We start from the raw sequence: 16,348 nt of genomic DNA, 5'->3' as shown, positions 1-16,348 counted from the left end.
GTTCGAGTAATTTGTAAGCTAGGCATTTGAGGTAATAGGCCTGTAGTAACCTCGTTTATGTTTATCCCCTTTTTTGAAAACAGGTGTGACGTTTGTCCTGTTCCTTTAGAACTTGGTTTTAATTTCTTTGCATTGGTTTTTGTATTTTTGGATTTCCTTTTTCTTTTTGAAAAGTTTGTTTCTCTTGTTGATCAGCTCTTTTAGTTGGTTATTTACCCAAGGTAGTTTTGATTTATCACTAATGTTTTTTGTTGGAATATTCTTAACAATATACTTTTTGATTTTTGTCTTGAAAGTATTCCATAGTTCAGCGAGACTCATTTTATGTTTATCTTGTTTTTAGCTGTTTGTTTATTTCAGTGAGGTCTTTTCTATTTGGTCCCAATTTGCCTTTTGTAGTTTCTCGGCCGCAAAAATCCGAGTGTTTTATTTGCTTGTCCTTTATCTGCTGCATGTCACGGTCGATCACATTTCAGTTTGTTTTGAATGGTGAAACCTAAGTATTTATTTGGCTACCTGTTCTTTTTCCAAATTGTGACAATGGAGATGATATGATGTTTGAATTAGTGTTTTCGTTTTGTTACCCTCGAAATATTGCATTTGTCGAGGTAGAATTTCATGCACCATAATTGTTCCCATGGTTTTGCTAGTTAATCAATGTCTTCTCGACTGAGTAACTGAGTAATTTTCCACAGTTTTTTTCAATGTTTATGTTATTGTCAGATAAACAGGCGAACTGTAGCATTTAAATCTTCTTGCAAGTCATTGGTGTCTGTTTTGAATTTGAACAAAAAGGGGTCGTAAATAACTTTCGTTGTGGTATATTACCAGACAACTTATAAGTTGGTTATAGGTAATTCTGGTTTGATTCTACCAAAGAACAATCAGACGATGTACAAAATAATCTTAATCTTACGTTTGCTTAAAGAATAGAGGTATTTTCAGTTGTAATTAACATATTTTTTGACATTGAAAAAAAGTATTGGCATACAACAGCGTTTGCAAAATAGTATTATTTATCTACATACTCACAGGCAATCGCATGATAGGTTCATATTGAAAAGTAAGTAGAGACTGATAAAGTGAAGCACCGTCCTCCGAACGTCCTGACCAGAGACATAATATACAAGTCTGTCCTGACCTTGCAGATACACGATTCATGATCTTGATCTTGATCTTGATCTTGATAGGTTTACGGTGAAACATCCAAGGATATTAATACACCGCGCGTGCGTCAAGTAATTTACTTAAGTTGGACCCCCCCTTACAATTTCACTAAAGGTTTTAGCTGGTTCTTCTGCTGTGTGAATTTTGGTGAAGATATCCGGTGGTAGTAGGTTCCAGTCTTTAATGGTATTTGGGATAAAACTGTATTTTAACGTGTCTGTTTTTGTTTGAAGTCTGAGGAAATGTTGACTGTGCATGTTCTTGGTTGTACGGGATGGTTTTTTCAGTTGGTCAGATGGTAAGTTTGCTTGACCATGTATATTCTTGCAGAAAAGAATTAATCTGTTTTGTGTACGACGGTCTTTCAGTGAGGGTAATTGTAGCTGATCTAAAATTGCTGTCATACTTTCTGGTTCGTAATCAATGTAGTTAGATGTTATAAACCTAGCCGCTCTTTTCTGTACATTTTCCAGTTGGTCTTGGAGATATAGTTGATGTGGGTCCCAGGCAGTGCTTGCATATTCTAGGACAGGTCGTATCAGTCCTTTATAGGCCTGGAGTTTAACTTCAAGTGGACATGCGGATAGATTTCTTTTTAGTAAACCTAATGTCCTGTAAGATTTATTACATATCTCCTCTATGTGCTTACCCCAGTGTAGATCATTCGTGATGTTAACTCCTAGATATTTTATTGATGTTAGAAATTGGAGTTCCGTATTTTTCAAGGTGTATTTAAATGATGTTGTTTTCTTCTTGCGACTCAATGTCATCATGTTGCATTTAACTGGTTGAAATCTCATTCCCCAATCTGTCGCCCAGTTACCTTGGGTATCAATATCCTTCTGTAGTTCAGCACAGTCATCTTCAGTATTAATTTCTCTGTAGCATACACAGTCGTCTGCAAACAGCCTAATTTCTGTTGTTACGTTATCTGCTATGTCGTTGATATGGACCAGAAATAGGATTGGACCAAGAACCGTTCCTTGAGGAACTCCTGATAGTACTGATGATGTTTCCGATTTAACTCCGTTTACTATCACACACTGAGATCTTTTAGATAGAAAAGCGTCAATCCAATTTAAGATGTTTTTGGGCACGCCATATTTGTGAAGTTTACTTTTTAAGAGCTCGTGCGGTACGGTGTCAAAAGCTTTTTCAAAATCCAAAATAAATATATCTGTTTGTTTCCTTTTATCAATAGCAGTTGCCCAGTCATGTATAACGTTGATAAGTTGGGTTTCACAGCTGTGTCTTCTTCTAAATGCATGTTGTCGGCTATTTAGGATGTTGTGTTTTTCAAAGTGCTGCATTAGGTTTGAGCAAATGATGTGTTCTAGTAATTTACAAGTGATACATGTTAGGGAAACTGGTCTGTAATTGCTTGGGATGGTTCTGTCGTTCTTTTTGAATAGTGGCCATATATTAGCATTTTTCCATTCGTCTGGGATGGTTCCTCTGTTGATGGATTGCTGGAAAAAGTGAGCCATTACCTCTGATATGTTAGGTGCCAGTTCTTTAAGTACTCTTGGATGTATACCATCAGGGCCCATCGCTTTTGATGCATTACTATTTTTTAGTATTTTTTCTACACCCTTTGTTGTTATTATGATGTTTATCATTTTGTCTACAGGAGGAGTTTGGTATGGAACAGATTCATATTTTGTCTCTGTATATACACTTGTAAACTGAGTGTTCAATGCCTCAGCTTTTTGTTGGTCTGTATCGGCGGTCTTATTATCATGAGTCTTAAGTGGTGGTATTCCCTGTTTGTTGTGGGCTAATTCAATTTCTTTGTTAATATTGCGTCTTAATTCTTGCCATTTTCGTTTTATTCTCATGCTGTTGTTTCTTTTATAGTTGGCATGTGTTCTGTTCTTTCGTTTTATCATGGTCTTGATGTTTTTATTTATCCATGGTATTGACTGTTTTCCTTTTAATATTTTAGTTGGTACATTTATTTTGGTGGTTAATTTCCTAGTATGAATTCTTTTATCATGATCCAGTTTTCTTCCACATTTCTGTTATTTTGATGGCCGTTGAAGTATTTGTCTCTGGTAAAGTCCCTTGAGTCATCTCTCATGTGATTGTAATTTCCTTTCGAGTATTGGTAGGAGGTCCTTTCTGGTCTTATTTTTCTTGGTATTGTGCATCGCAGAGTACCCATGACAATGTCGTGGTCGCTCAACCGATCAGGTGAGTGGATGTCTGTGAACTGCCCTGGTAATGTTGTTATTAAAAGGTCTAGTGTATTATTTTCCCTGGTTGGAAATAGGATGAGTTGTTCAGCACTAGCTTCATTTAGTATGTCTATCAATGCTTGGCCGTCACTACCATTAAGGCATGTGTTGGTATCTTTATTTAGCTTTGTCCGCCAATTTATTTTACGGTAGTTAAAATCACCCAAGATGTGAATGCATGGTTGTTTGTTTGCTTTTCCTAGTTTCTTGATTTTATCCATTTGGTGTTAAGTTGTATTTGATCCAAAGGGGCATCAGGTGGTCTATACCAGCTTCCTATGTAATGCTGTTTTCCTTGCAATACTATTTTGCTCCAAATAGATTCTGATCCATTTTCGAGGATCTTCACAGGTGCTGAGTCAAGGTGTGTTTTGACGAGTAACATTGTGCCTCCCCCATTGCCTGTTCTGTCGTTGCGGTATATATCATAGCCCAATGTGTCTGGAATTAATTCATTGGTTGCAATGCTGTTATTGATTTTGGTCTCTTGCAGTGCTACTATGTCTGGGTTTTCCGTTTGTAAATATGCTTGCAGTTCAAGTTTTTTTCCTCTTAAACCATTGATGTTGATGGAAACCATTGTGATCTTACTGGTATAAATGTGTCTACTACATGTGTGTGTCTCTTTGTTGTTTCTGAGTGTATCAAATATATTGTTGATTTCTATGCCTGATGAAGTACTTGAGTATGATGTTGATAAGTTTGTTTCATCGCATAATGGACAAATCCATGTACAATTTGTTGCTTGTATGTTTTTATATTCATCATTTGACACTATTGCACAGGAGTTATGAATCCATGTTTTACATCGGTCACATTCGATTGCTGGGTCACAGTTATGTATGTTGCCAGAGCAAATTCCGCATGGTGCAACGCAGTTTTGGCAAAACCATTGATCATTTGTGTTCTGTAATTTAGTGTACGTTGTGTTGTCAACCGATGTACAACGTGTATGTATCCATAAATCACATTCGTCACATTGTATTGCTTTGTCATTTCTTTTGACTAATTTACGACATATTCCGCAGCCGTTTTGAACAGGGCCTGGGTTTTGTTCAATTCCTGATATTATCAGTAGAATGCGAATTAAGATGTGAGATGGTGGATTTTGTATGATAGCGATGTTCCAGTGTTTTTTACTACCATGTTGAGTGGTGTTAAGGTAAAGATGTACATACCTTTGTATCTGCAGAACAGTTGCAAACACAGACCTTTTTGAAGAGTGATCTTGGAGAGACGATGTTCCTGTTTCTTCATCCATCCATTTTCCAAAAAGTAACAAAACCATAGCGATACCCATGATGTATTTGGGATTCATGTTGTATTTCAAGATGTCTTCTTGTCTTCCGACTCTGATAAGATAAACTCACCTAAACAGTCGGAAAACAGTTCTATTTGTATCTTGACTGCACAATAATAAATCCGAACGAAGGTAAAATTATGGTTGGCACAGTGTAAAATTCCAGTAAAAATATATATCCAGTGAATAAAATATGTTATAATTATTGATAGAGGGTTTTTGCTCACAAGGAAGCTACTTAACCAAGAGTTCCAATAATTATTGGGCAAAGTTGAAATCATCCCTTTGTTTCATTTAGACACGCCATCACAAGTTGGTTGACTGTTAGGTAATATTCATAGCATTTATTTTAATGACAGATCCATGCGTATACACCTTATTGCTAATTGTCCGCCATTACTGGATATCACACAGGTTCCCGTAAAATTTTGACGTCATAAAACAAAATATCTGACGCCACAATGGAAAAGTGATTGTTGTATGCGTCAAAAGTTCAAGTGGCCGGGTCAGCCGGCCGATAAGGCTAATAGCGATAAGGTGTATTGTGATCACCGGATTTTTACGAGACGGGTCATGCTAAGGTCACTGAAAATATGTCAGCGAATTGCTTCCTGGAAGCAAGCAATTAAAAAAAAGTTAACTTCTTTTAAATGTGGACAAATTAAAGAATTTTCTGGGTTACACTAGGCCATAAAAAAGAATAGGTTTGTTTGCCCAAACCCTACCTACCCAGAAAAAAGCTGCCTACTCAAATTCTTTTATTGTCCTGATTTGAAGAAGTTTTTTTTAATCAGATAGGCATGAAGACTAATACACACCCGATACTTCAATTTCTTTTTTTGAAAAAAAAAAAAGAAAATGCCTACCTACCTACCCAATGTCTCAACTATTGGGTAGGGTTTGGACAAACCAAAATATTTTTTATTGTGGCCCTAATGACTGGACCGAATGACAGGACCAAATGAAAAATGCTAATAACTTTTTCATTTCTCAAAGGATTGATCTCAAATTTGAAATATAATAAGAATTAATCATTTGATATATAGATTTAAAAAAAAAAAATTTTAAATTAAAAAAAATTTGTAAGAAACTTTAGAAAACGTGACATGACCAACTCTGGTAATGACAGGACCAACATCGACAATGACAGGACCAAATAAAAATGCTAATAACTTTTTTATTTTTCTTAGGAATTATCTCAGATTTGAAATATAAAATGATATTTATAAAAAATAAATTATTTTTATTATTTATAACTTCCAATTTACAACATAATATACACAAATATAATAGCAATATATAATATATAAATCTATAGATATTATCTAATCAATACATCTTTCTATTAGGAAGCAATTTTTTTTTTTTTTTTTTTTAAATATACAAATATAAGATAAAGAGTAAAGCAGTTTGAACACCGGAGAGAGAGAGATAGAAAGAGAAAGAGAGCGAGAGAGAATAGTGTGGTGAGTTTTCAATATAATTCATCTAGAAATTGAATTCTATTTTAGTATAGTAAATACAGCATTTTCATTTATAACATGTATATACATTTTTGTACTTAACTAAGCATGCTAAGTAATATATCAAAAGCATTCCATTCTCTGAGAAACTGATGTTCACATTTGTTTTTCATAGCAATATTTTTGTCCATTGCATACACATATTTTATCTTTTCTTTTACTGAGTTTATTGTCAGTTGTTTTTTAAAACATCTGGAATTATAAATATATTGCTTTATGGTAAGAAAAATAGTATTTTCTGCATTGCCTTTTGATATTTTTGCAGTGTTACCAAACAAAAAAACTTCTTTTTTAAAGAGTACACTAATTCCATTGGTTAGAAACCAATTTTCAATCTGTTCTAATAATAATTGTGTATGTTCACATTCCCAAAATAAATGTTCTAATGTTTCAATTTCTCTATTACAAAATGTACAATTTGGATTATCATAAATCTTAATTTTATGAAGAAATTTGTTTGTAGCTAAGATTCGATGATTGAATCTAAACTGTAGCCACTGTAACTTAGTATTATTTGTGACAACAAATGGCAGTTTATAAATTTTTTTCCAATGATTTTGATCAAAGCCAAAAATTTCAGTCCATCTTAACTGACTAGTGGGAACACTTCCATTTTTATTCAAAACAATATACATATCTTTAGATCCTTTTGAACTTTTAACAAGTCTTTTAATAGCAGATGGAATTAAAGGTAGTTCTAATTTGTGATTTTTTCCCACAAATGATTTTGATGCTTGATGTATAGCAGATATAATACTATTATATCTCATGAAATTCACATTTATCTGATACATTTCTTCTATCTTTTGATGAGAGAAAAAGGTCCCATCTTCATTTACAATATCATTTATAAATCTTATACCATTTTCAAACCAGTCTTTATAAAAAATAGGTTTATTTGCTACCGTTATATTATTGTTAAGCCAGATTGGACTAGCAAGAAAGCATTCCCAACTGTCATATTCATCTTTTTCTCTAAGAAGTTGCCATGCTTTCAGAACATCTAGCCAAAATTTATTTTTGATATGTTGCTGTAATTTTTGGATATAAACACTTCCACAACCATAAAATTTTTCAAGTTCTACATGAACATTTGACAAAAAAACATTCTGCCATTTGTTGTCTGTTTTAAATAATCTCCTTATCCATGTACACTTCAGTGCTAAAATAAATGCACTAAGATTTATCATTTTGAGTCCACCATCTTCAATATCATTTTGTAAAACATCTCTCTTAATTCTATCAATTGGTGAACTCCATATAAAATTGTACATAAGTTGAATAACATTTTTTAAAATATCATCACTTGGATTTGGTAAGGATATAAACAAATGATTTAAAATAGGCAATATCAATGTCTTTACTACAGTAATTCTACCAATAACAGTAAGATTTCGTTTTGACCATTGTCTTATTACACATTTAATTTGTACAATTTTTTCATCATAATTAATTTTTACAATTCTATCAAGATTAACATCAAAGCTTATACCTAGTACCTTAAAACATGTTTCTCCCCATGTAAGGTTTCTATTTTGGCATAATACCTCATTACTATACTTTTTATTTCCTATCCAAATAACTTGTGTTTTAGAAAAATTAATATTTAAACCAGATATATTTCCAAACCAATCTAATTCATTTAATGCTTCATTCAGAGATTCTTCTTTACCATCTAAAATAAGAGATGTGTCATCAGCAAATTGTGAAAGTTTGTGCTCAACTTGCGTAATTGTAATACCATTTATCTTATCATTATTTCGTATTTTTAATGCTAATATCTCAGCACAGAGAATAAAAATATAAGGCGACAAGGGATCACCTTGTCTACAGCCTCGTTCTATAGAAAAAAATTCTGATAGATGTCCTCCCTGGTTTACAGCTGATTTGATATTGTTATAAAAAACTTTAACCCAATTAATTATTGATTCTCCAAAATTGAACAACTTCAAGACACTGGTTAAAAATTCCCAAGAAATCGAATCAAATGCCTTTTCGAAATCTATGAGCAGCAAAAGTCCTGGAATATCTTTTTCCTCAGTAAATTGCATAATATCATAAATTAAACGAAGATTTTCTCCAATATATCTCCCACTTATAAATCCAGTTTGATCGAAATCTATCAGTTTATCTAAAACTGTTTTAAAGCGTTTTGCTATAACTCCAGAGCCAATTTTATATACTGTATTTAATAAAGATATAGGTCGCCAATTTTTGAAGAAATGTCTAGGCTTATTTCCCTTCGGCAGGCATGTAATGATTCCTTGTTTTTGCGTAACAGATAGTTCACCAATCTCAGTACTGTAGTTCAAGGAGTTTACAACAAAAATTTTCAAATCTTTCCAAAAAAATTTAAAGAACTCTGTGGAGAAACCATCAGATCCTGGTGTTTTATTATTTTTCATATTTTTCAATATCAAACCAGCTTCTTCAATTGTTATTTCACCTTCAAGATTTTTTTTCTCATCATCAGTTAGGTTTTTTAATTTTATATCTTTCAATCCTTCTTTAAGTTTACTGAATTTATCTCCCTTTGACTTGTCTTTATTCTTGTACAAATTTTCATAAAAAGATTTTACTTCTTTTAAAATATCTTTTTGTTTTGAAATTACATCTCCATTTTCTTTTTCTACTTTTGGTATTATCTTATTTGTAAAATTTTTTGATTCTAGCCCACAAAAATAGCTAGTAGGTTTTTCACCCTCTTCTACCCATTGTATTCTTGATCGAATTATCTTCCCTTTAATTTTTTCTTTTCTTATATTTTCTAATTCACATTTTTTATTTTCCAAAATCTGTATATGATTAAGTTTTTAGCAAATAGGGAAAAAAATAACTTGGGGAAAAACGTTAGGTCTGCGAACGCCCACCGCATTATTTGAACTTTTTATTGGTATATTGATTTAAACCGAGTTGTAGAAATATTGTTGAGCTTGAGAAATCAATTGATATTTCACACATGCTATATGACCCTCTGCTGTTGTTTTTACCTCACCTGTCCCGAAGGGACAAGTGAGCTTATGCCATCACTTGGCGTCCTCCGTCGTCTGTCGTCGTCGTAAACTATTTCAAGAATCTTCTCCTCTGAAACTACTGGGTCAAATACTTTCAAACTTTAACTGAATGTTCCTTAGGGTATCTTATTTATAAATTGTATCCGAAGTTTTGATCTATCAACAAACATGGTCGCCATTGCTAAAAATAGAACATAGGGGTCAAATGCAGTTTTTGGCTTATAACTCAAAAACCAAAGCATTTAGAGCAAATCTGACAAGGGGTAATATTGTTTATCAGGTCAAGATCTATCTGCCCTGAAATTTTCAGATGAATCAGACAACCCGTTGTTGGGTTGTTGCCCCTGAATTGGTAATTTTAAGGAAATTTTGCTGTTTTTGGTTATTATCTTGAATATTATTATAGATAGAGATAAACTGTAAACAGGAATAATGTTCAGCAAAGTAAGATTTACAAATAAGTCAACATGACGGAAATGGTCAGTTGACCCCTTTAGGAGTTATTGCCCTTTATAGTCAATTTTTAACCATTTTTCGTAAATCTTAGTAATCTTTTACAAAAATCTTCTCCTCTGAAACTACTGGGCCAAATACTTCCAAACTTTAATTGAATGTTCCTTAGGGTATCTAGTTTGTAAATTGTATCCGAAGTTATGATCTATCAACAAACATGGTCGCCATTGCTAAAAATAGAACATAGGGGTCAAATGCAGTTTTTAGCTTATAACTCAAAAACCAAAGCATTTAGAGCAAATATGACATGGGGTAATATTGTTTATCAGGTCAAGATCTATCTGCCCTGAAATTTTCAGATGAATCAGACAACCTGTTGTTGGGTTGCTGCCCCTGAATTGGTAATTTTAAGGAAATTTAGCTGTTTTTATACGGCCGCAAAATTTGAAAAAATTTTCGTCGTATATTGCTATCACGTTGGCGTCGTCGTCGTCGTCCGAATACTTTTAGTTTTCGCACTCTAACTTTAGTAAAAGTGAATGGAAATCTATGAAATTTTAACACAAGGTTTATGACCACAAAAGGAAGGTTAGTATTGATTTTGGGAGTTTTGGTCCCAACATTTTAGGAATTAGGGGCCAAAAAGAGCCCAAATAAGCATTTTCTTGGTTTTCGCACTATAACTTTAGTTTGAGTTAAAAGAAATCTATGAAATTTTGACACAAGGTTTATGACCACAAAAGAACGGTGGGGATTGATTTTGGGAGTTTTGGTTTCAACAGTTTAGGAGTTAGGGACCAAAAAAGGGCCCAAATAAGCATTATTCTTGGTTTTCGCACAATAACTTTAGTTTAAGTAAATAGAAATCAATGAAATTTAAACACAATGTTAATGACTACAAAAGGAAGGTTGGTATTGATTTTGGGAGTTTAGGTCCCAACAGTTTAGGAATTAGGGGCCAAAAAGGGACCCAAATAAGCATTTTTCTTGGTTTTCGCACCATAACGTTAGTATAAGTAAATAGAAATCTATGAAATTTAAACACAAGGTTTATGACCATAAAAGGAAGGTTGGTATTGATTTTGGGAGTTTTGGTCCCAACATAATAAGGGGCCCAAAGGGTCCAAAATTAAACTTTGTTTGATTTCATCAAAATTGAATAATTGGGGTTCTTTGATATGCCGAATCTAACTGTCATGACTGTGTATGTAGATTCTTAACTTTTGGTCCCGTTTTCAAATTGGTCTACATTAAGGTCCAAAGGGTCCAAAATTAAACTTAGTTTGATTTTGACAAAAAAATGAATCAGTTAGGTTCTTTGATATGCTGAATCTAAAAATGTACTTAGATTCTTGATTATTGGCCCAGTTTTCAAGTTGGTCCAAATCGGGGTCCAAAATTAAACTTTGTTTGATTTCATCAAAAATTGAATAAATGGGGTTCTTTGATATACCAAATCTAACTGTGTATGTAGATTCTTCATTTTTGGTCCTGTTTTCAAATTGGTCTACACTAAAGTCCAAAGGGTCCAAAATTAAACTTAGTCTGATTTTAACAAAAATTGAAATCTTGGGGTTCTTTGATATGCTAAATCCAAAAATGCACTTAGATTTTTTATTATGGGCCCAGTTTTCAAGTTGGTCCAAATTAGGATCTAAAATTATTATATTAAGTATCGTGCAATAGCAAGTCTTTTCAATCGCACAGTATTGCACAATGGCAAGAAATATCTAATTGCACAATATTGTGAAATAGCAAATTTTTTTTTAATTAGAGTTATCTTTCTTTGTCCAGAATAGTAAGCAAGAAATATCTAATTGCAAAATATTGTGCAATAGCAAGATTTTTTTTTAATTGGAGTTATCTTTCTTTGTCCAGAATCAACTTAAATCTTTGCTATATACAATATACAATGTATATTCACTTTTTACTACCAACTGATAAATTAAAATAATCTTTACCATTCAGTGATAACAAGCAGTTTTTTTACATCTTAATATTTTATGATGTATTTAAATGAGTAGTTATTGTTGCAAACTCCATTAGAAATTTTAACTGAGATTAGTTTTGGAATAAGGGAAAGGGGGATGTGATTAAAAAAATTGGGTTCATTTTTTTTCATTTGAAATTTCATAAATAAAAAAGAAAATTTCTTCAAACATTTTTTTGAGAGGATTAATATTCAACAGCATAGTGAATTGCTCTAAGAGAAAACAAAAATTTTAAGTTCATTAGAACACATTCATTCTGTGTCAGAAACCTATGCTGTGTCAACTATTTAATCACAATCCAAATTTAGAGCTGAATCCAGCTTGAATGTTGTGTCCATACTTGCCCCAACCGTTCAGGGTTCAACCTCTGCGGTCGTATAAAGCTACGCCCTGCGGAGCATCTGGTTGGTTATTATCTTGAATATTATTATAGATAGAGATAAACTGTAAACAGGAATAATGTTCAGCAAAGTAAAATTTACAAATAAGTCAACATGACGGAAATGGTCAGTTGACCCCTTTAGGAGTTATTGCCCTTTATAGTCAATTTTTAACCATTTTTCGTAAATCTTAGTAATCTTTTACAAAAATCTTCTCCTCTGAAACTACTGGGCCGAATACTTCCAAACTTTAACTGAATGTTCCTTAGGGTATCTAGTTTGTAAATTGTATCAGAAGTTGTGATCTATCAACAAACATGGTCGCCATTGCTAAAAATAGAACATAGGGGTCAAATGCAGTTTTTGGCTTATAACTCAAAAACCAAAGCATTTAGAGCAAATCTGACATGGGATAATATTGTTTATCAGGTCAAGATCTATCTGCCCTGAAATTTTCAGATGAATCAGACAACCTGTTGTTGGGTTACTGCCCCTGAATTGGTAATTTTAAAGAAATTTTGCTGTTTTTGGTTATTATCTTGAATATTATTATAGATAGAGATAAACTGTGAACAGCAATAATGTTCAGCAAAGTAAGATTTACAAATAAGTCAACAAGACGGAAATGGTCAGTTGACCCCTTTAGGAGTTATTGCCCTTTATAGTCAATTTTTAACCATTTTTCGTAAATCTTAGTAATCTTTTACAAAAATCTTCTCCTCTGAAACTACTGGGCCAAATACTTCCAAACTTTAACTGAATGTTCCTTAGGGTATCTTGTTTGTAAATTGTATCCGAAGTTATGATCTATCAACAAACATGGTCACCATTGCTAAAAATAGAACATAGGAGTCAAATGCAGTTTTTGGCTGATAACTCAAAAACCAAAGCATTTAGAGCAAATCTGAAGTTGGGTAATATTGTTCATCAGGTCAAGATCTATCTGCCCTGAAATTTTCAGATGAATCAGACAACCTGTTGTTGGGTTACTGCCCCTGAATTGATAATTTTAAGGAAATTTTGCTGTTTTTGTTTATTATCTTGAATATAATTATAGATAGAAATAAACTGTAAACAGCAATAATGTTCAGCAAAGTAAGATCTTCAATTAAGTCAATTTGACCAAAATTGTCAGTTGACCCCTTTAGGAGTTATAGCCCTTTATAGTCAATTTTTATACGACCGCAAAATTTGAAAAATTTTTCGTCGTATGTTGCTATCACGTTGGCGTCGTCGTCGTCGTCGTCGTCCGAATACTTTTAGTTTTCGCACTCTAACTTTAGTAAAAGTAAATAGAAATCAATGAAATTTTAACACAAGGTTTATGACCACAAAAGGAAGGTTGGGATTAATTTTGGGAGTTTTGGTCCTAATATTTTAGGAATTAGGGGCCAAAAAGGGCCCAAATAAGCATTTTCTTGGTTTTCGCACTATAACTTTAGTTTAAGTGAATAGAAATCTATGAAATATTGACACAAGGTTTATGACCACAAAAGGAAGGTTGGGATTGATTTTGGGAGTTTTGGTTCCAACAGTTTAGGAGTTAGGGGCCAAAAAAGGGCCCAAATAAGCATTATTCTTGGTTTTCGCACAATAACTTTAGTATAAGTAAATAGAAATCAATGAAATTTTAACACAAGGTTTATGACCACAAAAGGAAGGTTGGGATTGATTTTTGGAGTTCAGGTCACAACAGTTTATGAATTAGGGGCCAAAAAGGGGCCCAAATAAGCATTATTTTTGGTTTTTGCACCATAACTTTAGTATAAGTAAATAGAAATCTATGAAATTTAAACACAAGGTTTATGACCATAAAAGGAAGGTTGGGTTTGATTTTTGGAGTTTTGGTCTTAACAGTTTAGGAATAAGGGGCCCAAAGGGTCCAAAATTTAACTTTGTGTGATTTCATCAAAAAATGAATAATTGGGGTTCTTTGATATGCCGAATCTAACTATGTATGTAGATTCTTAATTTTTGGTCCCATTTTCAAATTGGTCTACATTAAGGTCCAAAGGGTCCAAAATTAAACTTAGTTTGATTTTAACAAAAATTGAATCCTTGGGGTTCTTTGATATGCTGAATTTAAAAATGTACTTAGATTTTTAATTATTGGCCTAGTTTTCAAGTTGGTCCAAATGGGGGGTCCAAAATTAAACTTTGTTTGATTTCATCAAAAATTGAATAAATGGGTTCTTTGATATGCCAAATCTAACTGTGTATGTAGATTCTTAATTTTTGGTCCAGTTTTCAAATTGGTCTACATTAAGGTCCAAAGGGTCCAAAATTAAACTAAGTTTGATTTTAACAAAAATTAAATTCTTGGGCTTATTTGATATGCTTTATCTAAATATGTACTTTGATATTGATTATGGGCCCAGTTTTCAAGATGGTCCAAATCAGGATTCCTTATCAAGTATTGTGAAATAGCAAGAAATTTTCAATTGCACAGTATTGCACAATAGCAAGAAATATCTAATTGCACAATATTGTTCAATAGCAATTAATTTTCAATTGGAGTTATCTTTCTTTGTATAGAATAGTAGTTGATAATATATGTTGGAAATTTGCCAGACATGACTATGATGTCATTTTCTATTTTTATTTGCCAATAACTTTATGTGAATAACTTCATTGGAAATTTGCCAATATAAAATGTTGCTGATGAAGCTTTTTTTCCTTATCTTATCTAAAATGTTTTTAGATAATGTATGTTGGACATTTGCCAGACATGACTATGATGTCATTTTCTATTTTTATTTGCCAATAACTTTATGTAAATAACTTCATTGTAAATTTGCCAATATAAAATGTTGCTGATGAAGTTTTTTTTATTGTTTTATACAATAAACAATGTATATTCACTTTTACTACCAACCAATCTTTACCATTCAGTGATAACAAGCTTTTTATTTTACATTTTAATATTTTATGATGTATTTAAAAGAGTAGTTATTGTTGCAAACTCCATTAGAAATTCGAATTGATATCAGTTTTGGAAAAAGGGAAACGGGGATGTGAAAAAAAAGGGGGGAGGGTTTAAATTTTTCTCATTTCAGATTTCATAAATAAAAAGAAAATTTCTTCAAACATTTTTTTGAGAGGATTAATATTCAACAGCATAGTGAATTGCTCAAAGGCAAAAAAAAACTTTGAAGTATTAAACCACATTCATTCTGTGTCAGAAACCTATGCTGTGTCAACTATTTAATTTTAGATTTAAAAAGTTTGAAGAAGAAATCCTTAATTGATTTGTAAAATCTTGACATTTGTTTTGTGTAGAAAAAAAACATGTAATGTCAAAAATTTGATCACAATCCAAATTCAGAGCTGTATCACGCTTGAATGTTTTGTCCATTCTTGCCCCAACTGTTCAGGGTTCGACCTCTGCGGTCGTATAAAGCTGCGCCCTGCGGAGCACCTGGTTAACCATTTTTCGTAAATCTTAGTAATCTTTTACAAAAATCTTCTCTGAAACTACTGGGCCAAATACTTCCAAACTTTAACTGAATGTTCCTTAGGGTATCTAGTTTGTAAATTGTATCCGAAGTTATGATCTATTAACAAACATGGTCGCCATTGCTAAAAATAGAACATAGGGGTCAAATGCAGTTTTTGGCTTATAACTCAAAAACCAAAGCATTTAGAGCAAATCTGACGTTGGTAATATTGTTTATTAGGTCAAGATCTATCTGCCCTGAAATTATCAGATGAATCAGACAACCTGTTGTTGGGTTGCTGCCCCTGAATTGATAATTTTAAGGAAATTTTGCTGTTTTTGTTTATTATCTTGAATATAATTATAGATAGAAATAAACTGTACAAAGCAATAATGTTCAGCAAAGTAAGATCTTCAATTAAGTCAATTTGACCAAAATTGTCAATTGACCCCTTAAGGAGTTATTGCCCTTTAAAGACTTTTTTCACAATTTGTTCATCATGTTGACTTACTTTAAAAAATCTTCTCCTTTGAAACTGCTGTATCAATTTCAGCCAAACTTAGGCTAAATGAGTTTCAGAGTATCTAGTATAAATTTTATATTTTATTTCCTTGTATGTCAAGAAACATAGCTCTTATGGCTAAAATAGAACATAGGAGAAAATGATTATTTTTTTTGGCTTTTGAAGAAAATAGGACGATCCAAAAAACATTTAAATAAATTGAAAAGCCAAAATAATCATTGATGAGAGATTTAACCAAAAGAATTAAGGTGAGCGATTCAGGCTCTTGAGAGCCTCTTGTTTATTTGGTCGAGTTGTTGTCTCTTTGACACATTCCCCATTTC

General features: G+C 32.5%; 1 long non-coding RNA gene across 2 annotated transcripts in view; it reads left to right on the top strand.

The window, feature by feature from the left end:
• The first annotated feature begins 982 nt into the window (after nucleotides 1-982).
• LOC143048905 (uncharacterized) overlaps nucleotides 983-16,348 on the top strand; it is a 39,306-nt gene continuing 23,940 nt past the window's right edge. The window contains exon 1 of one of the 2 annotated variants that reach the window (XR_012969936.1): nucleotides 983-1,063. This is a non-coding gene — a long non-coding RNA (uncharacterized LOC143048905). Of the gene's footprint in view, nucleotides 1,064-4,959; nucleotides 5,033-16,348 lie in introns of those variants that run through there. The other variant, XR_012969937.1, reaches the window with a different exon arrangement.

Source organism: Mytilus galloprovincialis, chromosome 1 (genome assembly GCF_965363235.1).
Source record: "Mytilus galloprovincialis chromosome 1, xbMytGall1.hap1.1, whole genome shotgun sequence".
In the NCBI taxonomy this organism is placed as follows: Eukaryota; Metazoa; Mollusca; class Bivalvia; order Mytilida; family Mytilidae; genus Mytilus; species Mytilus galloprovincialis.
This window is presented reverse-complemented; position numbering and strand designations above follow the sequence as displayed.